Below are 24,093 nucleotides of genomic sequence, written 5' to 3'. Positions count from 1 at the left end.
CCAGTCCATAGGGTTGCAAAGAATCAGATCTGACTGAGCAACTAACAGACAAACATGCATCAATTCTGTTCAGTTCAGTCGCTCAGTCGTGTCTGATTTTTGCAACCCCATGGACTGCAGCATGCCAGGCCTCCCTGTCTGTCACCAACTCCAGGAGCTTATTCAGACTCATGTCCCTGGAGTTGATGATGCCACCCAACCATCTCATGCTCTGTCATCCCCTTCTCCTTCTGCCTTCAATCTTTCCCAGTATCAGGGTCTTTTCAAATGAGTCAGTTCTTCACATCAGGTGGCCAAAGGATTGGAATTTCAGCTTCAGAATCAGGCCTTCCAATGAATATTCAGGACAGATTTCCTTTAGGATGGACTGGTTGGATCTCCTTGCAGTCCAAGGGACTCTCAAGAGTCTTCTCCAACACCACAGTTCAAAAGCATCAATTCTTTGGTACTCAGCTATCTTTATAGTCCAACTCTCACATCCATACTGACAACTGAAAAAACTATAGCTTTGACTAGATGAACCTTTGTTGCCAAAATAATGTCTTTGAGTTTTAACATGCTGTCTAGTTTGGTCATAACTTTTCTTCCAAGGAACAAGCGTCTTTTAATTTTAAGGCTGCAGTCACCGTCTGCAGTGATTTTGGAGCCCCCAAAATAAAGTGTCTTACTGTTTCCATTGTTTCCACATCTATTTACCATGAAGTGATGGGACCAGATGCCATTATCTTAGTTTTCTGAATGTTGAGCTTTAAGCCAACTTTTCACTATCCTCTTTCACTTTCATCAAGAGGCTCTTAGTTCTTCTTTGCTTTCTGCCATAAGGGTGGTGTCATTTGCATATCTGAAGTTATTGATATTTCTCCTGGCAATCTTCATTCCAGCTTGTGCTTCATCCAGCCCAGCATTTTGCACAAGGTAGTCTGCATATAAGTTAAATAAGCAGGGTGACAATATACAGCCTTGACATACCCATTTCCCAATTTGGAACCAGTCTGTTGTTTCATGTCCAGTTCTTATTGTTGCTTCTTGACCTGTATATAGATTTCTTAGGAAGCAGATCAGGTGATCTGTGCCTTTATCCAATTCCTCCTGCTTCTTTAAATTCATAGACTTAACACTTTATTGTTATTAAAGCAATGTTATCAATGCTGTAATGACTTCAAAAAGATGTAATTAACATCAGGAAGCAGATAGGAAGATAGATCATAATTAAATTTGAAAAAATTCAGAATGTTTGTATTTGGAAGTTCATTAAGCCTATAATTTAGTTGTAAACAATCGTCATTGCTGCCATTCACTGTTTTATATTTTTTATTTGGGTACATATAGAAAACGTACCCAATGTCCTTCTCAGTCTATCAAGTCAAAGGTTTTGACAACTTTTTTTTTCTTATCATATAGATTTTGAACATACACTATCAATATTGTGACTAAATTATTAATTTCTTGGTGTTTCTTACATGGCATGCTTTTCTATAGCCTGTTTAAAATTGCTATTTATAATAGACTGGAAAAATATGGAACTGTAATTGTTTAGTTACATAATTATGTTTCACTTGATTGGGGGGATTTCTTTATACACCACAAGATTTTCTGTGGATAATTCAATTCTGCCAGTGTTGTCAGGCCCTTGAAATTGTCCATCTATGAAAAGCATGAAATCTTCTATGAATAAAATTAAGATAATTTAGAAATTTTAAAAATATACTGACTCCTCATCATGACATGGATAATTGAAGGCTGACATGTGACTAGGTAGTGATCTGCTAATCCTTTCTGGTTTATATTTCTATTAAGGATGTGCTGTTGTTCAGTCACTAAGTTGTGTCTGACTCTTTCTGACTCATGTGTGACCCCATGGACTGTAGCACACCAGGCTTCCCTGTCCTTCTCTACATCCAAGACATAAAAATATTAAAACAAACTATTTTAGATCACTGTGAATGTGAAATACATTGGGTAAGGGTTAAAGAAAATAAATAGACATGACTACATGTTATTTTATGAAGATTTTTTTAATACTTGAATAATTGTTTAAATGATTCCATGAGAAATCTTGTGTTTTGTAAATTAATCTCATGGGGTGAAACATAAAGTGCACACGGGGTACTAAGATGGAACTTGTGAGACTAAGTGTGGCTTGTGGCATAGTCGATTTATTCTCACTTGAGTTATGTACAGATTATTTGTCACCAAATTAAACAGTGATTCAGTGTGATTATTATGAACCTCAAGATAGTATTTTCATCGAATTTCCTATTTTAAAAGCTCAGCAAAATATGCAAATCTACTACTACTATTACCAATTATAGTTTGTAGATGTAGAAGCTAACTAACTTCATCTTGAACTAGTAGCATGGAAAATCTAGGATTAATTGAAGAAGCTACATGGAATGTCCAAGGATAGTAGCCTTCCTTTCACAGATCTACCTAGTCCCAGTTAAAACTAGTATAAAAGCTTTTTAACATAAAGGAAAGTTGGTGGTTCTATCTTTGAAATGTAAGTATTTGTAAGTATGTATGAAGTTCAAAGGTGATAACTCTAAATTATTTTAATAATAAATGAAAGATAAGAAAACTATGTTCACGAGGACCCTGTGAGAAAGTAATTAAAGTAGGCATTCATCAGGCTTTTGAGCTTACTGTCTACATCTGTCCATCCATCTCTCCATCCCTCTATCATATCTATATCTATTTATAATATCAGTATATCTGTATCATTAGGTGAATTAACCTTTGGCTTTGTGGATTCCATCTAAGAATTATGTTGATTCATATTCCCAAGCATCTTTTAGAGCATTCCAAATATGAGTATTCCACCTCATTTATAACATGAATGACTGACACAGATAGCCACTGTCATTTGAGAATCTTTTTATCTTTTGAAAAGGATACAGTAGATAGAATATAAATCAAATTTTTACAAAGAAATTCTGAGCACATTTGATTGGTAGTCATTATTCATGTTCCTGCACTTGAACATTGTTGTACAAATTTCTTAGATGTATGTAGCTAACAATATTCTTGATTATCAAATAATTGTTCCATGTTAAATGTATTATTTTCATTCTGTATTGTACTCTCTCACTTTCTCTCTGAGATTCTCTCTGTTGTTGTTGTTGTTGTTGTTGTTGTTGTTGTTGTTGTTCTTCTTCTTCTTCTTCTTCTTCTTCTTCTTCTTCTTCTCTCGCTCTCTCTCTCTCTCTCTCTGTCTCTCCCCCCAACCCCCAGCCATCTTGGCAGAAATATGTTCAACTCAAAATATAGCCCTGATAAGTAAGAAATGAACAATAAGCTTTCAATTATAAATGCTATATAGTTCACAAATACTTATTGCCCTGCTGATTACGAGCTTTGTTAATTAAATCCGTGAGTAAATATTATTTCTTTGAAACTGTATGTGATTACATGGGATTATATTTTTACTAGTTCTCATTGTCCAATGGAAATGATAGTCAAGACTAATCAATAGCAGGAGGTAACTATAGGAACAATGAGCCAGTTTGTTTAGTCATGAAAAACCCAACTGAATCATCAGCCCATCTAGCCATGTGTGAAACAAATATCTATCATTTCTTGAAAAAAAGATAAGTGCATATCCAAGAATAAGAATATTCTTTAGGTGAAGGCAATCCCTCATAATATTTTTTTCACATTCTATCTCTTGAGTTGATGAAACTGATTAGGGAAATATTTGTATGCCTCACTTAAAAGACAGATCCTTTATTTCCAAAAGTTTTATGATCAAAGGTTTTGACTGAAGTTACTAAGGCAGCATTGATTTGTTTTATTTTCCATGCTTTATTCAGCAATATCAATGTCTGAAAAATAAACAAATTGACTATTTGCAAACATGCTTGATGGCAAAATATATAGAAGCTTGGATGCTGGATAGTAGCTGGTGGGAACTAATATAAAGACTAGCCTCCCTTTCTAGTCATGTACCTGTTTATTTCAAATGCAAGGGATTTGGTTCCTAAGTAATACATTGACCATTCAGTAATGTAACTACCCCTCTAGAAAATTTCAAATGTATTTTAAATGTCAAAGTTGACTAGAGATATTTTCTGGTAGATCAACCACTCAGATAATTAAAATTTTTCTCCTTAAAGAAGACAATTCTAGTTCACAAGCTTAGAAGATAAAATGCACAGTCAATAAACAGTAAATAGCATAATGCTGATATGTGGCATATGGTGCTAAAAATCTAAGAAGTTGACAATTGATCATAAATCAATTATTATATCTATTATTATGTCTATTAACTTATATTTTAGCAGAATATTTAATGTCTCTTGAGTATTTTATAAAATTAAAATCTCTGACATTACTTTTTCTAATATTTATGGATGCCTACAAACAATTATAAAAGTAATGTATAGTCACACACAAGCACAAACTTAGTGACAAATTAAAGGTAAGTGTAATTGGTGATTCAGATGGTAAAGAATCTGCCTGAAATGCAGAAGACCCAGATTTGATTCCTGGGTCAGGAAGATCCCCAGGAGAAGGGAATGGCACCTGACTCCAGTATTCTTGCCTGGAGAATTCCATGGTCAGAGGTGCCTGGTGGCCTATAGTCCATGGGATCACAAAGAGTTGGACACAACTGAGTGACTAACACACACACACACAGTTTTTTAAATTTTTATTTATTTACTTTTATTTTTGTCTGTGCTGGGTCTTCATTGCTGTGCAGGCTCTTCTCTAGTGGTAGCAGACGGGGGTGGTGTGCAGGCTTCTCGTTGTGGCGAGCAAGCTCTAGGACACATAGACTTCAGTAGCTGTGGCTCCCAGGCTTCGGAGCATGGGCTCAGTAGTTGTGGAACATGGGCTTAGTTGTCCCATGGCAAGTGGGGGCTTCACGGAACAGGGATTAAACCCATCTCTCCTACGTTGGCAGGTGGATTCTCTACCACCAAGCCAACATGGAAGACTCAAGTGAAGGATAATTTACTGTAAATACCGTGCTTTGTGTGCCAATGATCAGATTTTAAAATGTATGTTGATGGCTGTGTTTGTATAGTTTGTGAATAATGAACAATTGCAATGTTTGTTTTTGATACCTGTTTAGATTATCGAGCTTAGATTTTGGAGAAGGCAATGGCACCCCACTCCAGTACTCTTGCCTGGAAAATGCCATGGATGGAGGAGCCTGGTGGGCTGCAGTCCATGGGGGTCTCTATTAGTTGGGCATGACTGAGCGACTTCACTTTCACTTTTCACTTTCAGGCATTGGAGAAGGAAATGGCACCCCACTCCAGTGTTCTTGCCTAGAGAATCCCAGGGACGGGGAAGCCTGGTGGGCTGCTGTCTATGGGGTCGCACAGAGTTGGACACGACTGAAGCGACTTAGCAGCAGCAGCAGCAGCAGCAGCAGTAGCTTAGATTTATGTTTCCATACTATCACTACTCTTAGTAATAGTAAGAAGTATAAAGTTTAAATATCTACATATAATGCAATTTATTGTAATACTAAATATTTCAAGAGTCAAAGTATCAGAAACAGATGGTTCCTGGGTCAAGAGTTCCCAATAGATAAATATTTTGAAGCCTATACATCCCTTTAACATTAGGAATTAGTATGCCTTTAATCTGGTAAATACTTGATGTATGTCAAAGAATCCTGTATTCTCTATTATTTTATCTTTTTCCAGTCTCAAAATTTTGTTTTGACTGCCTGATCCTTGTAGGCATTTGATTTTCCTACAGGAAAATTGTTTTCTATGATCTCTGAGAATCAGTTACTTAGTATTTCCTCCTCATGTGTGATACAGAAGGTGTGCAATATTACAGGCTAGGTAGCGTTTGAAATTAATCCTTGGCTGGTACCCAGCCCTTCATATAAAGACATGTTTGTTTCTAATACTAAGAGGGTGACATCAGCAGAATTAATGGGAAACATTATAGAATTTACATGGACTTAAATGTTTTCAAACTAGCTCAAAAGAGTTGTATCATTGACTTTCTCAGTGCCATTCTTTCTCTTCTGGCCCAAGATGCTATAAATGCCTCTACTTAATTAAAAGCAGAATTATTACTGGTCATTTTGTCTCTCCTAGCTTAATCAAGACACTCTCATTACTCTAACCAAAAGATGACTTTTTTTTTTTCTTGAAAAAATGTTATATCACCTTATGTTACAGTAAGTATGATTTCTTCTCAGATATACTCCTTTTGTAATTTTGCAACTAGATAATAATTTCACTTGGATTAACTTTCTCAACAATATTTATGTGTAAGGCAAAGACAAATTTCAGCAAGGTTAGTTCACTCAGGAGTGTCTGATGCTTTGTGACCCCATGAACCGCAGCACGCAAGGCCTCCCTGTCCATCACCAACTCCCGGAGTCTACCCAAACCCATGTCCATTGAGTCAGTGATGCCATCCAACCATCTCATCCTCTGCTGTCCCCTTTACTTCCTGCCCTCAATCTTTCCCAGCATCAGAGTCTTTTCCAATGAGTCAGCTCTTCACATCACATGGCCAAAGTATTGGAGTTTCAGCTTCAACATCAGTCCTTCCAATGAACACCCAGGACTGATGTCCTTTAGAATGGGGTTGGATCTCCTGGCAGTCCAAGGGACTCTCAAGAGTCTTCTTCAACACCACAGTTCAAAAGCATTCGTTCTTTGGCTCTCAGCTTTCTTTATAGTCCAACTCTCACATCCATACATGACCACTGGAAAAACCATAGGCTTGACTAGACAGACCTTTGTTGGCAAAGTAATGTCTCTGCTTTCCAATATGCTATCTAGGTTGGTCATAACTTTCCTTCCAATGTATAAGTGTCTTTTAATTTCATGGCTGCAATCACCATCTGCAGTGATTTTGGATCCCCCAAAAATAAAGTTTGACACTGTTTCCACTGTTTCCCCGTCTATTTCCCAAGAAGTGATGGGACCAGATGTGATGATCTTCGTTTTCTGAATGTTGAGCTTTAAGCCAACTTTTTCATTCTCCTCTTTCATTTTCATCAAGAGGCTCTTTATTTCTTCACTTTCTGCCATAAGGGTGGTGTCATCTGCATATCTGAGGTTATTGATATTTCTCCCAGCAATCTTGATTCCAGCTTGGGCTTCCTCCAGCCCAGCTTTTCTCATAATGTACTCTGCATATAAGGTAAATAAGCAGGGTGACAATATACAGCCTTGACGTACTCTTTTTCCTATTGGGAACCAGTCTGTTGTTCCATCTCCAGTTCTAAGTGTTGCTTCCTGACCTGCATACAGATTCCTCAAGAGGATGCTGGTCAAGTGTTCTGGTCTTCCCATCTCTTGAAAAATTTTCCGCAGTTTGTTGTGATCCACACAGTCAAAGGCTTTGCATAGTAAATAAAGGAGAAATAGATGTTTTTCTGTGACTTGCTAGCTTTTTCAATGATCCCAAGGGTGTGGGCAATTTGTTCTCTGTTTCTTCTGCCTTTTCTAAAACCAGCTTAACATCTGGAAGTTCACGATTTACATATTGCTGAGGCCTGGATTGAAGACTTTTAAGCATCACTTTACTAGCATGTGAGATTAGTGCAAATGTGTGGTAGTTTGAGCGTTCTTTGGCATTGCCTTTCTTTAAGATTGGAATAAAAACTGACATTTTCTAGTCCTGTGGCCACTGCTGAGTTTTCCAAATTTGCTAGCATATTGAGTGCAGCAATTTCACAGCATCATCTATCAGGATTTGAAATAGCTCAACTGGAATTCCATCACCTCCACTAGCTTTGTCCACAGTAATGCTTCTTAAGGCCCACTTGACTTCACATTCCAGGATATCCAGCTCTAGATGAGTGATCACACCATCATGATTATCTGGGTTGTGAGTATCTTTTTTGTACAGTTCTTCTGTGTATTCTTGCCACTTCTTCTTAATATCTTCTGCTTCTGTTAGGTCCCTGCAATTTCTGTTCTTTATTGAGCCCATCTTTGCATGAAATGTTCCCTTGGTATCTCTCAAGAGTCCAAAATGCAGTACTTGGACGCAACCTCAAAAACAACAGAGTGATCTCTGTTTCCAAGGCAAACTATTCAATATCATGGTAATCCAAGTCTATGCCCCGACCAGTAATGCTGAAGAAGCTGAGGTTGAACAGTTCTATGAAGAGCTACAAGACCTTCTAGAACTAACACCCCCCAAAAGATGTCCTTTTCATTATAGAGGACTGGAATGCAAAAGTAGGAAGTAAAAAACACCTGTAGTAACCTAGATAGCATATTTAAAAACAAAGACATTACTTTGCTGACTAATGGTTTTTCTTGTGGTCATGTATGGATGTGAGAGTTGGACTGTGAAGAAGGCTGAGTGCCGAAGAATTGATGCTTTTGAACTGTGGTGTTGGAGAAGACTCTTGTGAGTCCCTTGGACTGCAAGGAGATTCAACCAGTCCATTCTGAAGGAGATCAGCCCCGGGATTTCTTTGGAAGGAATGATGCTAAAGCTGAAACTCTAGTACTTTGGCCACCTCATGCAAAGATTTGACTCATTGGGAAAGACTTTGATGCTGGGAGGGATTGAGGGCAGGAGGAGAAGGGGATGACAGCGGATGAAATGGCTGGATGGCATCACTGACTTGATGGACGTGAGTTTGAGTGAACTCCGGGAGTTGGTGATGGACAGGGAGGCCTGGAGAGCTGTGATTCATGGGGTTGCAAAGAGTTGGACACGACTAAGTGACTGAACTGAACTGAACAGACAACTTTGGCCTCATAGTACAGAATGAAGCAGGGTGAAGGCTAATAGAGTTCTACGAAGAGAACGCACTGGTCATAGCAAAACCCTCTTCCAACAACACAAGAGAAGACTGTACACATGGACATCAGCAGATGGTCGATACTGAAATCAGATTGATTATATTCTTTGCAGCCAAAGATGGAGAAGCTCTGTACAGTCAGCAAAAACAAGACCGGGAGAAGACTGTGGCTCAGATTATGAACTTCTTATTGCCAAATTCAGACTGAAATGGAAGAAAGTGGAGAAAACCTCTAGACCATTAGGTCATTTGGGTATGGCCTAAATCAAATCCCTTATGACTATACAGTGGAAGTGAGAAATAGATTTAAGGGACTAGATCTGATAGACAGAGTGCCTGATGAACTATGGTTGGAGGTTCATGACATTGTACAGGAGACAGGAATCAAAACTATCCCCAAGAAAAAGAAATGCAAAAAAAAAAAAAAAAAATACCCAAAATGGCTGTCTGAGGAGGCCTTACAAATAGCTGTCAAAAGAAGGGAATTAAAAAGCAAAGAAGAAAAGGAAAGATATACCCATTTGAATGCAGAGTTCCAAAGAATAGCAAGGAGAGATAAGAAAGCCTTCCTCAGTGATCAGTGCAAATAAATAGAGGAAAACAATAGAATGGGAAAGACTAGAGATCTCTTCAAGAAATTTCAGCAAAATTTCACCCAAATAATTGTAAAAAGATATTTGACATGTTGTAAAATTTCTATACAGCTCGAATTATTTGTGATAATTTTATATATATAGGAAATCATTAGCTAGAGCTATAAATATATCCATGTCTTTGAATCAGTAATTTCATAATTCCTAGAGAAATCTGAACAGTTGAATTTAAAAAGTGTTATGAATAAAAGTGCACACTGAAAAGGTATCAATGTAGTAACAATTAGTATGGATTAGAATTGTGAGAAAATACACCAGCTGAAACAAGAGATGTGTGTGTGTGTGTGTGTGTGTGTGTTTGCCACTCAGTCGTGTCCAACTCCTTGTGACCCCATGGGCTGTAGCCCACGAGGTTCCTCTCTATATGATTTTCTCCAGGCAAGAATGCTGGAATGGGTTGCCATTTCCTTCTCCAGGGAATTGCCTTTCCTGACCCAGGGATTGAACCCCTGGTCTCCCGCATTGCAGGCAGACTACAATCTGAGCAACCAGGGAAGAGAACCAAGGGATGGGCTCAGAGAAATGAAGCACAGTGAAAATGACACTTTGAATGATGGTTTTGCAAGATTGGGTGTCTAGCCAGCAGGCACACCCAGGGCGGTTACAACAAGCAATTTATTCCCTAAACATAGGTCCCACCCCCTGGTTCCTCATTGATTGAGTACTATGGTGTGTACAATCTTTCTGGACTTTGCCTAAGTTTCATCATTTCTTTACAAGGTATCCTTTTTTCTCCTTTTCCAACTTACATCTTTTTCAACAAAGAATTTCTTGTTAGTTTATCCCTTCTGCCAACATCCTGTTTGCTTAGGAACCCTCCAGGCACATGAGCTATGTCACATCCATAGGTCCTTAAGTAAGTTAACAGTCAGGGCACAGGCATTGGGTGGAGTCCTATCTCTTTAGGATCCAGTCTGATCTCTCAACCTGAACTTGAAATTTTCTAGAGTCCTGGCCTCAACATTCTCATGTCTACAAGTTTAGCTGTTATTTATTTATTTATTTATTTATTTATTTCCATTCAGAGTTAGCTACTTTGTCTTGAAAATGGACCTCTTCAAGTTTCTATTTCTTACAGAATGATTTAGAATGTTTTTAAATGCAATGAACAAAATTTGATCTTTACTACACTAATCATAAAGACTACAAAAATATCAAAATATAAAGACCTAAATGAAAGACTATTAAAAACTATATAAAAAACTAAGACCGAAACTATAAAACTCTTAGAAGAAAACACAGGCAGAACACTCTTTGACATAAATCAAAGAAAGATCCTCTATGACCCACCTCCCAGAGTAATGGAAATAAGAACAAAAATAAATGGGACCTAATTATACTTTAAAACTTTTGTACACCAAAGGAAACTACAAACAAGGTGTAAAGACACCCCTCAGAATGGGAGAACTTAATAGCAAATGAAAGAACTAACAAAGATGTAATCTCCAAAATATGCAAGCAGCTCATGAAGCTCAATACCAGAAAAACAAGCAACCCAATGACAATGTGGGCAGAAGACCTAAACAGACATTTCTCCAAAGAAGACATATTACAGATGGCTAATAAACACATGAAAAGATGCTCAGCATTGCTCATTTTTAGAAAAATGAAAATCAAAATTACAATGCAGTATCAACTCACACTGGTCAGAATGGCCATCATCAAAAAATATACAAATGATATAATGCTAGAGAGGTTGTGGAGAGAAGGGAATTATCCTGCATTGTTGGTGAGGTAAATTGATGCAGCTACTATGGAGAACAGTATCAGTTCAGTTCAGTCACTCAGTCATGTCCGACTCTTTGCAACTCCATGAATCGAAGCATGCCAGGCCTCCCTGTCCATCACCAACTCCCGGAGTTCACTCAGACTCACGTCCATCGAGTCAGTGATGCCATCCAGCTATCTCATCCTCTGTCGTCCCCTTCTCCTCCTGCCCCCAATCCCTCACAGCATCAGAATCTTTTCCAATGAGTCAACTCTTTACATGAGGTGGCCAAAGTACTGGAGTCTCAGCTTTAGCATCATTTCTTCCAAAGAAATCCCAGGGCTGATCTCTTTCAGAATGGACTGGTTGGATCCCCTTGCAGTCCAAGGGACCCTCAAGAGTCTTCTCCAACACCACAGTTCAAAAGCATCAATTCTTCAGTGCTTAACCTTCTTCACAGTCCAACTCTCACATCCATACATGACTACTGGAAAAACCATAGCCTTGACTAGATGGACCTTAGTCAGAAAAGTAATGTCTCTGCTTTTGAATATGCTATCTAGGTTGGTCATAACTTTTCTTCCAAGGAGTAAGTGTCTTTTCATTTCATGGCTGCAGTCGCCATCTGCAGTGATTTTGGAGCCCCCGAAAATAAAGTCTGACACTGTTTCCACTGTTTCCCTATCTATTCTCCATGAAGTGATGGGACCGGATGCCATGATCTTAGTGTTCTGAATGTCAACCTTTAAGCCAACTTTTTCACTCTCTACTTTCACTTTCATCAAGAGGCTTTTTGGTCCCTCTTCACTTTCTGCCATAAGGGTGGTGTCATCTGCATATCTGAGGTTATTGATATTTCTCCTGGCAATCTTGATTCCAGCTTGTGTTTCTTCCAGTCCAGCGTTTCTCCTGATGTACTCTGCATAGAAGTTAAATAAGCAGGGTGACAATATACAGCCTTGACATACTCCTTTCCTATTTGGAACCAGTCTGTTGTTCCATGTCCAGTTCTAACTGTTGCTTCCTAACCTGCATACAGATTTCTCAAGAGGCAGGTCACGTGGTCTGGTATTCCCATCTCTTTCAGAATTTTGCACAGATTGTTGTGAGATCCCTTAAAAACTAGAAATAAAACTACCCTGTGACCATACAATCCCACTACTGGGCATATACCCTGCTGTTGCTGCTGCTAAGTCGCTTCAGTCATGTCCGACTCTGTGCGACCCCATAGACGACAGTCCACCAGGCTCCCCAGTCCCTGGGATTCTCCAGGCAAGAACACTGGAGTGGGTTGCCATTTCCTTCTCCAATGCATGAAAGTGAAAAGTGAAAGTGAAGTCGCTCAGTCGTGTCTGGCCCTTAGCGACCCCACGGACTGCAGCCCACCAGGCTCCTCCTTCCATGGGATTTTCCAGGCAAGAGTACTGGGGTGGGGTGCCATTGCCTATACCCTGAGGAATCCATAATTGAAAAAGATACATTTCCACCAAAGTACAAGGATGTAGAAACAATCTAGATATCCATCCACAGATGAAAGGATATAGAATTTGTGGCACATATATACAATGGAATATTACTCCGCCACAGAAAGGAACACATTTGAGTCAGTTCTAGTGAAGTGGATCAACCTAGAGCCTACAGAGCGAAGTAAGTCAGAAAGAGAAAACCAAAAATAGCATATTAACACATATATATGGAATCTAGAAAGATTAGAATCTAGAATTCTAGATTCTATCTAGAATTAGATTAGAATCTAGAATATCACTCCGCCACAGAAAGGAACACATTTGAGTCAGTTCTAGTGAAGTGGATCAACCTAGAGCCTACAGAGTGAAGTAAGTCAGAAAGAGAAAACCAAAAATAGCATATTAACACATATATATGGAATCTAGAAAGATGGTACACATGAACATATTTGGAGGGCAGCAATGGAGACACAGATGTAGAGAACAGACTTGTGGATACAGTGGGGGAAGGAGAGGGTCAGATGAATTGAGAGAGTAGCTTTGAAACGTGTACATTACCATATGTAAAAGATATGGCCAGTGGGAATTTGACACAGGAAGCTCAAATCTGATGCTCTGTGACAACCTAGATGGGTGAGAGGTATGAGGGAGGTGCAAGAGGGTGAGGATATATGTATAGCTATGGCTGATTCATATTATTATATTATATATATAATATTCAGAATATATATATATTATATTCAGAATATTATAAAGGCTTTATATTCTAATTAAAATTAAATAGATGAAAAGTATTTTAAGAGATATATAAAATTTAAGCACATTAAAATTCATATAAGCAATATTAGTAATTGCATCATCTATTACAGTAACATATAGTAAATAGTATAGCTGCTAAGTAATAGTTGGGTAATTAACATGTTTATTAACATAACTATTAATAATTACTTTGAGAAGAAGGAAGTAAACAGATACATTTATGAAATCATTGTTACTTATGAAATAAGAATTCCTGGGAAGTATTTCCCCTATTGAGTCTCTGCATTTAATATGTTTTTAAATAATACTCTTGATTTTTCAAGGGAAGATTTTTTAAATTACTCTTTTAAATTGCAGAGTATTCAAATATATAATTTTACACAAAAATAAGGAAACATTAGAAATACCATATGTTGTCAACAATAATTAGATAAAATACAAGGAAATTAAGAGCTATAAAATTTTTGTGTCATTGTTCAAACTGCAATCAACAACTGTAATGTGTAAAATCAAAGCCACCACTCACCTCATTTGCCATATAAAATAGAATATTGAATTTTATTTTTTACTTTCTGTTACTTTCTCTCCATTTGTAAAGAGCTGTTATTTTTAAGTGCAAGACATATACGATTCGCATTAATTTGGTCTTCAGGAAATTTTTAAGAGCAAAGCCTTTTTGTTAATGCTTTCAATTACGTTTTCGCTACTACTACTAATAAAATGATAAACTTGTTTTGATCAAGGAAATAATGATGGTATAACTTACATTTTAAAACTTTTTCTGATTTTATTATAAAACATTATGAGTTATTTAATTCTGGTCACCTCGTAGGAAAAATCTAAAAATAAACACAGATAAAACTTAATAAACATAATAACATCTACTCACACTCATAGAGCATTTTTACATACTGATAAAATTTACAGCTACACTCCGCACATAATTTTTTTTAAGTCAGGTTTATTGGGTTAAATTTTACATGATGTAGGTACATCATTTGCACCTAGTTCTCTGAATTTTTACAAAAGAGTTGTAATTGCTACCAAGGTGAAGATGCATGTAGTCTTTAATATCACAAAAGTCGTCTTGCTCCATGAAGTTCCTCTCCTTCCTCTTTTCCCTAATGTTCTGGCAACCGATATGTTTCTTATACCAATGTTTTTGCCTATTCAAGTATGATATAGGAATTAAATATTCGATATCTAATCCTTTGAGTCTAGCACCTCTCACTTAATCTACTGGGATCTAATCTCTGTTGTTGAATGTATCAGCAGTTCATTCATTTGTTGATCATTAACTGTCCATTACATGGCTGAATCATAGATTGTTCAAACGTTAGAGTCATACACATTTGGGTAGTCTTCATGTTGTGTTTAAACCGCTGTAACCTCTATATACAAATTTTTATTTGGACATATATTCTTATATTGCTTGGGAAAATAGCTAATCAAAATACAGAGCTGTATGAATAAGTTTTAGTATAGGAGGAACATTCCAATTGATGTAATTTTCTTTATTCACATGTTATTCCGCTGTCTTTTCCAACTTTTAACACTCCAGGTTAAAATTGGGTCAATTATATTTTAAAACTCATTATAGTTCTTTAAGTATCTACATATAAGTCCTTAGTTGTGAATATTTTATTTTTTCATGTTTTTGAATAATCTTTTGATAAACTTTTTTAAAATTTAATGAGATCCAATATATCAATGGGGCCCAGGTGGTACTGTGGTAAAGGACCCACCTGCCATTGCAGGAAACTTAAGAAACACTGGTTCAATCCTTGCATAGGGAAGACTCCTTGAAGAAGGAAATGGCAACCCACTCTGGTATTCTTGCCTGGAGAATCCCATGGACAGAGGACCCTGGCAGACTATAGACCACTGGGTCCTAACAAAGAGTCAGACATGACTGAAGCGACTTAGGGCACAGCACAATATATCAATGGGCTTCCCTGGTAGCTTAGATGATAGAAAATCTACCTGCAATGTGAGAGACCTGGGTTCAATCCCTGGGTCAGGAAGATTCTGTGGAGAAGGGAATGGCAACCCACTCCAGTTTTCTTGCTTGGGGAATTCCATGGGCAGATAAGCCTGGCTGTCTATAGCCCAAAGAGTCAGACACAACTGAACAGCTAATACTAACTAACACTAATATATCAATAGTTTTTAATCCTACACACTGTATATTGCTAATTTATGTGCTTAGTTACTCAGTCATGTCTGAATCTTTGTGACTCTACGGACTGGAGGCTGCTAGGCTCTCTGTCCATGGGATTCTCCAGGTAAGAATAGTGGGGTAGGTTGCCATTCCCTCCTCCAGATCTTCTCAACTTATGGATCAAACCCAGGTCTCCCTCATGACAAGTGGATTCTTTACTATCTGAGCCAGCAGGAGAGCCTAATTTATGTATTTAGCTAATTGTACTGTATATCTATGTCTGTATCTGTATTTATCTACAATTATTTATCCATGTATCTAATTAACATCTTCACTGGTTGTCTCATAGACATTACAGAGTATTTTACAATGCTTGAGCTCATTAATCAACCTCTTAATTTTTATCCTTTCCAGACTCAGTAAATTACATCTTAATCCATGCAGTGGATCAATCTAGACTACCTTGGTTTCATGCTTTACGTATTCTTTTCCTCACATGGCACATCCCATTCATCATCAACACTGTGAATTAGGACCACAAATTCTGTCTTGGCTCCTTGTATTTCCTTCCACATCAGACCTGACCTCCATCATCCAACTTCCACCACCTCTCCTCCACGATGGTTGATAGATTTCCTGTTGACTATTACAGTGTCTTGTTGTTGTTGTTATTCCTCATCAGCTTTCTATACAGAACCTAGAGAGAGATTTAAGTGTTAATTGGGCACCCATTTCACTTGGAGTCAACTAAAATTCCTTAACTCTATCAAGTAGTCCAACCTCAAGTTTTGTGTAATCCTTTTCATTTTTTTCAACTAGAATCTTGATGGATCATTAGTTCCTGAAAAATCCCAGGTTTGTTTCTATCTGTGGTCTTAACATGTATTGTATGTCCCATTAGACATGCTGTTTTGATCTTGCAGACTCTTTCTTCAAGTAGTAGGTCACTTATCTTGTCCTCACCAGAAACTTAGCAGCCTCCACTGTTAAAATTTTGATGACAGTTTGTATCCTAATGTGCCGTGTATAGCTTGCTCACAGAAGCTTTACCTAATATTGTTTACCCCTAATATACCTTCAGAGTAACTTAAAAGATGCCTTATCAGAGATGTTCTTAAAAAAGAAGACTCATTAACCATAAAAAATATTCTGAATGAAAAAGTTTGAACTCATTCTTTCTTTTCATACTTTGGAAAGCAAGCTGAATCTCCCACTAATAAAATTGCCAAAGACAATAGTGCCAAAAGATAAAATAATGGAATGCAGAAAATATAGGAACCTGTAAAATATTGAAACCAATAAAAATAAAATATGTATATTCTTTTGTTTATTCTTTCATTGGTTGTTTCCTCATTGGTCTCATCAATTTTTATCAGTCACACAAATCAAAAAAATGTTTTGTCAATCACAAAAATAAAGTAAGACTACTTTATACCCATATTGTGATTTACTAACAGCCAAGGGGATAAACATTTTAATTAACTTGTGAGCAGTCTATTGGATTTATTACAGCATAGTAGTAAAATTATATACAGACAGCAATGACTTTTTTTTAGTTTTTTATTTTTTAAATTTTAAAATCTTTAATTCTTACATGCGTTTTCAAACATGAACCCCCCTCCCACCTCCCTCCCCATAACATCTCTCTGGGTCATCCCCATGCACCAGCCCCAAGCATGCTGTATCCTGCGTCAGACATAGACTGGCGATTCAATTCTTACATGATAGTATACATGTTACAATGCCATTCTCCCAAATCATCCCACCCTCTCCCTCTCCCTCTGAGTCCAAAAGTCCGTTATACACATCTGTGTCTTTTTTTCCTGTCTTGCATACAGGGTCGTCATTGCCATCTTCCTAAATTCCATATATATGTGTTAGTATACTGTATTGGTGTTTTTCTTTCTGGCTTACTTCACTCTGTATAATCGGCTCCAGTTTCATCCATCTCATCAGAACTGATTCAAATGAATTCTTTTTAACGGCTGAGTAATACTGCATTGTGTATATGTACCACAGCTTTCTTATCCATTCATCTGCTGATGGACATCTAGGTTGTTTCCATGTCCTGGCTATTATAAACAGTGCTGCGATGAACATTGGGGTACATGTGTCTCTTTCCATTCTGGTTTCCTCGGTGTGTATGCCCAGAAGTGGGATTGCTGGGTCATAAGGTAGTTCTATTTGCAATTTTTAAAGGAATCTCCACACTGTTCTCCATAGTGGCTCTACTAGTTTGCATTCCCACCAACAGTGTAGGAGGGTTCCCTTTTCTCCACACCCTCTCCAGCATTTATTGCTTGCAGATTTTTGGATCACAGCCATTCTGACTGGTGTGAAGTGGTACCTCATAGTGGTTTTGATTTGCATTTCTCTGATAATGAGTGATGTTGAGCATCTTTTCATGTGTTTGTTAGCCATTCGTATGTCTTCTTTGGAGAAATGGCTATTTAGTTCTTTGGCCCATTTTTTGATTGGGTCGTTTATTTTTCTGGAATTGAGCTGCATAAGTTGCTTGTATATTTTTGAGATTAGTTGTTTGTCAGTTGCTTCATTTGCTATTATTTTCTCCCATTCAGAAGGCTGTCTTTTCACCTTGCTTATAGTTTCCTTTGTTGTGCAGAAGCTTTTAATTTTAATTAGATCCCATTTGTTTATTTTTGCTTTTATTTCCAGAATTCTGGGAGGTGGATCATAGAGGATCCTGCTTTGATGTATGTCTGAGAGTGTTTTGCCTATGTTCTCCTCTAGGAGTTTTATAGTTTCTGGTCTTACATTTAGATCTTTAATCCATTTTGAGTTCATTTTTGTGTGCGATGTTAGAAAGTGATCTAGTTTCATTCTTTTACAAGTGGTTGACCAGTTTTCCCAGCACCACTTGTTAAAGAGATTGTCTTTTCTCCATTGTATATTCTTGCCTCCTTTGTCGAAGATAAGGTGTCCATAGGTGTGTGGATTTATCTCTGGGCTTTCTATTTTGTTCCATTGATCTATGTGTCTGTCTTTGTGCCAGTACCAGACTGTCTTGATGACTGTGGCTTTGTAGTAGAGCCTGAAGTCAGGCAGGTTGATTCCTCCAGCTCCATTCTTCTTTCTCAAGGTTGCTTTGGCTGTTCGAGGTTTTTTGTATTTCCATACAAATCTTGAAATTATTTGTTCTAGTTCTGTGAAAAATGTGGCTGGTAGCTTGATAGGGATTGCATTGAATTTGTAGATTGCTTTGGGTAGTATACTCATTTTCACTATATTGATTCTTCCGATCCATGAACATTGTATATTTCTCCATCTATTAGTGTCCTCTTTGATTTCTTTCATCAGTGTTTTATAGTTTTCTATATATAGGTCTTTAGTTTCTTTAGGTAGATATATTCCTAAGTATTTTATTCTTTTCGTTGCAATGGTGATTGGAATTGCTTCCTTAATTTCTTTTTCTACTTTCTCATTATTCGTGTATAGGAATGCAAGGGATTTCTGTGTGTTGATTTTATATCCTGCAACTTTACTATATTCATTGATTAGCTCTAGTAATTTTCTGGTGGAGTCTTTAGGGTTTTCCATGTAGAGGATCATGTCATCTGCAAACAGTGAGAGATTTACTTCTTCTTTTCCAATTTGGATTCCTTTTATTTCTTTTTCTGCTCTGATTGCTGTGGCCAAAACTTCCAGAACTATGTTGAATAGTAGCGGTGAAAGTGAACACCCTTGTCTTGTTCCTGACTTTTGGGGAAATGCTTTCAATTTTTCACCATTGAGGATAATGTTTGCTGTGGGTTTGTCATAGATAGCTTTTATTATGTTGAGGTATGTTCCTTCTATTCCTGCTTTCTGGAGAGTTTTTATCATAAATGGATGTTGAATTTTGTCAAAGGCCTTCTCTGCATCTATTGAGATAATCATATGGCTTTTATTTTTCAATTTGTTAATGTGGTGAATTACATTGATTGATTTCCAGATATTGAAGAATCCCTGCATCCCTGGGATAAAGCCCACTTGGTCATGGTGTATGATCTTTCTAATGTGTTGTTGGATTCTGATTGCTAGAGTTTTGTAGCAATGACTTTTGTATAATTTCCTTTTGGAAGAAACTGTTGAACAGATAAAAGAAATAAAAAATCATTACCATATATTAATAGGGAAGATTACTATTCTCAATATAACTTGCTTTATCCATCTATTGATTATAGCTCTTCATTCACAAATAAAAATTTTTTAATAAATTTCATTTATAAAGTCTATTTGGAAGTTTTGGCAATAGTGATAGATATTTAATAAAAATTCATCATATAGAAATTCAAAACCTATGATTCTTCATAAGATGTTTTAAAAAAAAACCTGAAGATGAGAATTAATAGATGATTAATCTATTAAATAGCTCTGTATATATGTAAATATAAAATGTTCAAGTAAGAGGCACTTATTTAACAACCTGTAGTAAATGTTCATAGGAATATTTTAATGTACTTGTATTTGAATTTACTAAAGAATAAACACATTTAAGTTTAATATCTCTAATTTCTCTATACTGGTCTGTTTTGCATGAAGTCTTTAAAGGAGATATGAATCATCACAAAAAGAAAAAGTATTTTCACTGAATTGCTTTGGCCTTCTCTTCTTGATTTCCTCTTTCCCACCTCCTTCTTCCTTTGGTTCTGAGGCTATGACCATCTGCTCCTAGAACTTTACTAATTTTATTTTTTTCATCCTAATGTTGCATGTTCTCATTCTGCCCTACTTTTGACCTGTACTTTTTCTTGAACATCATTTGGTAAATGGCTTACCCTCTATTTAGGCTGTCTGGGACAAACAGCAGGTAGCTCAATTTTCTGAAAGGGACTAGAAAATATTCTAAACATCTCAACACAGAAGAGATTGAATGAACATACAGTGTGCCATCATCATGCCTCTTACTAATGGCAAGAAAGCATATAAGAAGCATTTGTGATCAGTCTCTTTTTATAACCTGGAATTTTAAAAATAGTTTTAGAGTACAGATGATTTACAATGTTGTGTTAATTTATGCCATGCAACAAAGTGAATCAAGTATACATATACATATATCTACTTTTTTAGAATTTTTTTTCCCCATATAGGTCATTACAGGGCATTGAGTAGAGTTCCTTATGCTATACAGTAGGGCTTTACTAATTATCTGTTTTACACATGAAGTGAAAGTGAAAGTTGCTCATTGTGTCTGGCTCTTTGCAACCCCCTGGACTATACAGTCCATAGAATTCTCCAGGCCAGAATACTGGAGTAGAAAGCCTTTCCCTTCTCCAGGGCATTTTCCCAACCCAGGGATCAAACCCAGGTCTCCTGCATTGCAGGAAGATTCTTTACCAGTTGAGCCACAAGGGGATCCCATTTTACACATAGTAATGTGTATATGTCAATCCCCATCTCTCAGTTTATCCCTCCCACTGCCCCCCTTCCTGGCAACTGTAAGTTAGTTTAATACATCTGTGACTATTTTGGTTTTGTAAATAAGTTCATATTTACCATTAAAAAAATAAATTCCACATATAAGTGGGATAATTTGTCTTTCTTTGAGTTACTTCACTCAGTAGCACAGTTTCTGAGTCCATCCATGTTGTTGCTATTGATATTGTGTTCAGTCTTGGAGAACAGTGCTATGTGCCACTCAGGGTGAGAAAGAGAATGGTGAGATGGTATTATCTTCTTTTGCTAAAGAGATAGAGCTAATGTCAAATTTACAACAGGAGGAAAGGAAAACTGGAATTCTTCCAGGCATATCTTTATCCACATTAATTTTTACACAAAAACAATTTGAAGCCCAAGGTATCTTTTCTTCCCAAGAAACTCAGTGTTTCACAATAAACTGCAAATTTAGCTATAGATCAACTCCTCCATAATATAAACCATTTAAATTATTTTCATATAGTACAAAAGAATACACATAATCAGAAAATAATCCGCTTCTATATATTTAATGATACTCTCAATAAAAGAACAAAACTAGCCAATTGTTAATAGTTTAAAACTAATACTACAACCTGGCCATTCTATTCATGGTAAAGGAAGTCAGAGTGAGCCAGTGGAGAGCAACATTGAAAAAAAAAAAGGCAGATAAAGTCAGATTCACCGCATTTTATTACCAAAAGTAAAATACATTGTTGTCTATTCTAAACTTCTTTTAGAGATGAGGATACTAACACATAGACCATTACACAATTTGCCATAATAGAAAATGTAATTACAGAGTCAAGATACTCCTGATAAAACAAGAGCAATCACAAAGAACAACATAGAAGCAATGAACAATATTCTGTTTTTTGGAATTAAGAGACATTTGCATTACAAGATTTCTGTTTTACAATGAAGGAAAGTAATTGTCCATTGGGTCATAGTAAAAAGAAAATATTCACTTTTTTCTCTGAAAGGGTATTAAATGATATCATGGTAACTTGATCAATGCCAAACTCATAGATGTGAAAAATAATTTCATGCATATGAAAGCCATCACTGGAAAATATATGGAGAGAAAATGAAAACTGCAGCCCTAAAGAACAGCAATCCTAACAGAAGCTTTCAGTAAAAGATGTGATTCTGGTGCCCCACACTGTTCGGCTGATTCCAAACTCACCACCATGTAAGCAACTCTCAAAAGCAAGTCTCTATCATCTCAACCTTCAGTGTATTCCTCAAAGTTGTTGGCAATGCCCTTGTTTACAAGAATATTTGTAGAATTATGGGGGCTTTTTCTGTATGCTTTCTCCATTAATGATTATCATGCAGCTCTTGGACTCCATAATTAATTTGAGCTCTTAGCTTTTTTTGTCAAGGTTGATTAATCTCCATTGTTCTTCAGTGTGCCTGAAGAACTATGGACAGTGGTTCATAATATTGTACAGGAGGCAGCAAACAAAACATCCCAAAGAAAAAGAAAGACAAGAAGGCCAAGTGGTTATCTGAGGAGGCTTTACAAATAGCAGAAGAATGAAGAGAAGTGAAAAGCAAGGGAGAAAGGGAAAGGTACATCCAATTAAGTGCAGAGTTCCAAAAAACAGCTAGAAAATACAAGAAGGATTTCTTCAATGAACAGTGCTTAATAATAGAAGAAAACAACAAAAGGGGAAAGACTAGAGATCTCTTCAGGAAAACTGGAAACATCAAGGGAGGATTCCGCCCAAAGATGGGCACAATAAAGGATAAAAATGGTAGAGTCCTAGTATATGCTGAAGAGATCAAGAAGTGATGGGAAGAATACACAGAAGAACTGTCTAAAAAAGATCTTAATGAACCAGATTACTACAATGATGTGTTTAGTCACCCAGAGCCAGATATTCTGGAGTGTGAAGTCAAGTGGGCCTTAAGAAGCACTGCTGTTAATAAAGTTAGTGGATACGATGAAATTCCAGTAAAGCTACTCAAATCCCTAAAGGATGAGGCAATCAAGATTTTGCATTCATTATGTCAGCAAATCTGAAAGACCCAGCAGTGGTCACAGGACTGGAAAAATTCAACCTTCATCCCAATATCCAAGAGGGTGGTACCAAAGAACATGCTAACCATCAGACAGTTGCATTTGTCTTCCACCTTTAAGTAGGGTCATGCTTAAAATCTTGCATGCTAGGTTTTAACATTATGTGAACCAAGAACTTTCAGATGTCCACACTTGGTTTAGAAAAGGAAGAGGAACTAGAGATCAAATTGCCAGCATTCACTGGATTATAGAGAAAGCAAGGGAATTTCAGAAAATCATCTATCTTTATTTCATCAACTACGCTAAAGCCTTTGACTGTGTGGATCATGGCAAAGTGTGGAAAGCTCTTAGAGAGATGGGACTAGCAGACCATCTTACCTGTCTCCTGAGAAACCTGTGTGCAGGCCAAGAAGCAACAGTTGGAACCCTGTATGGAATAACTGATTGGTTCAAGATCAAGAAAGCAGTACAACAGGGCTGCCTGCTGTCACCCTGTTTGTTTAACCTATACACTGAGTGCATCATGAGAAATGCTGATCTGGGTAAGTAACAAGCTGGAATCAAGATAGGAAAGAGAAACATCAATGACTTCAGATATGTAGATGATACCACTCTAGTGGCAGAAAGTGATGCATCCTAGATGCAATAAACATGAACTTGGGCAAACTCCAGGAGATGGTGAAGGACAGGGAGGGCTGGAGTGCTGCAGTCCATGGGGTCACAAAGAGTTGGACATGACTGGGTGACTGAACAACAACAACAACATTAAAGTATTTTTGTCAAGATTGGTTAATGTTTTTGCAGATTTAGTGAAATATGAACTTTGCTTTTCTCTTCAGCTTCCTTTCATGTACTTAGGTTCAGACACACCCTTCATTATTTGGATAATCAGCTAACTGGGGTCAGGATCTTACTTCCAGTCTCTGGACTATGTCCTTACTGCAGTCACCTCTAACCCATCCCATCCCACAGTCTGGGTCTGGGTATCTAGAAGGAGGAATCTTGAGATCACAAGCTTCTGAGAAGGCCACAATTGAGAGTTTAGTATTGATTATTTCAAGTTATCTTTAAAAGTTTATGATTCATATTAAAATGTAATAGTAATAATAAAATAACTCACATATAAACGTATTAAATGAGTATCTAGTATTAAATCCTCTGA

This window comes from Ovis canadensis, chromosome 12 (genome assembly GCF_042477335.2).
Source record: "Ovis canadensis isolate MfBH-ARS-UI-01 breed Bighorn chromosome 12, ARS-UI_OviCan_v2, whole genome shotgun sequence".
NCBI lineage: Eukaryota > Metazoa > Chordata > Mammalia > Artiodactyla > Bovidae > Ovis > Ovis canadensis.
The sequence above is the reverse complement of the archived record's forward strand: the minus strand, read 5'-3'. Positions refer to the sequence as shown.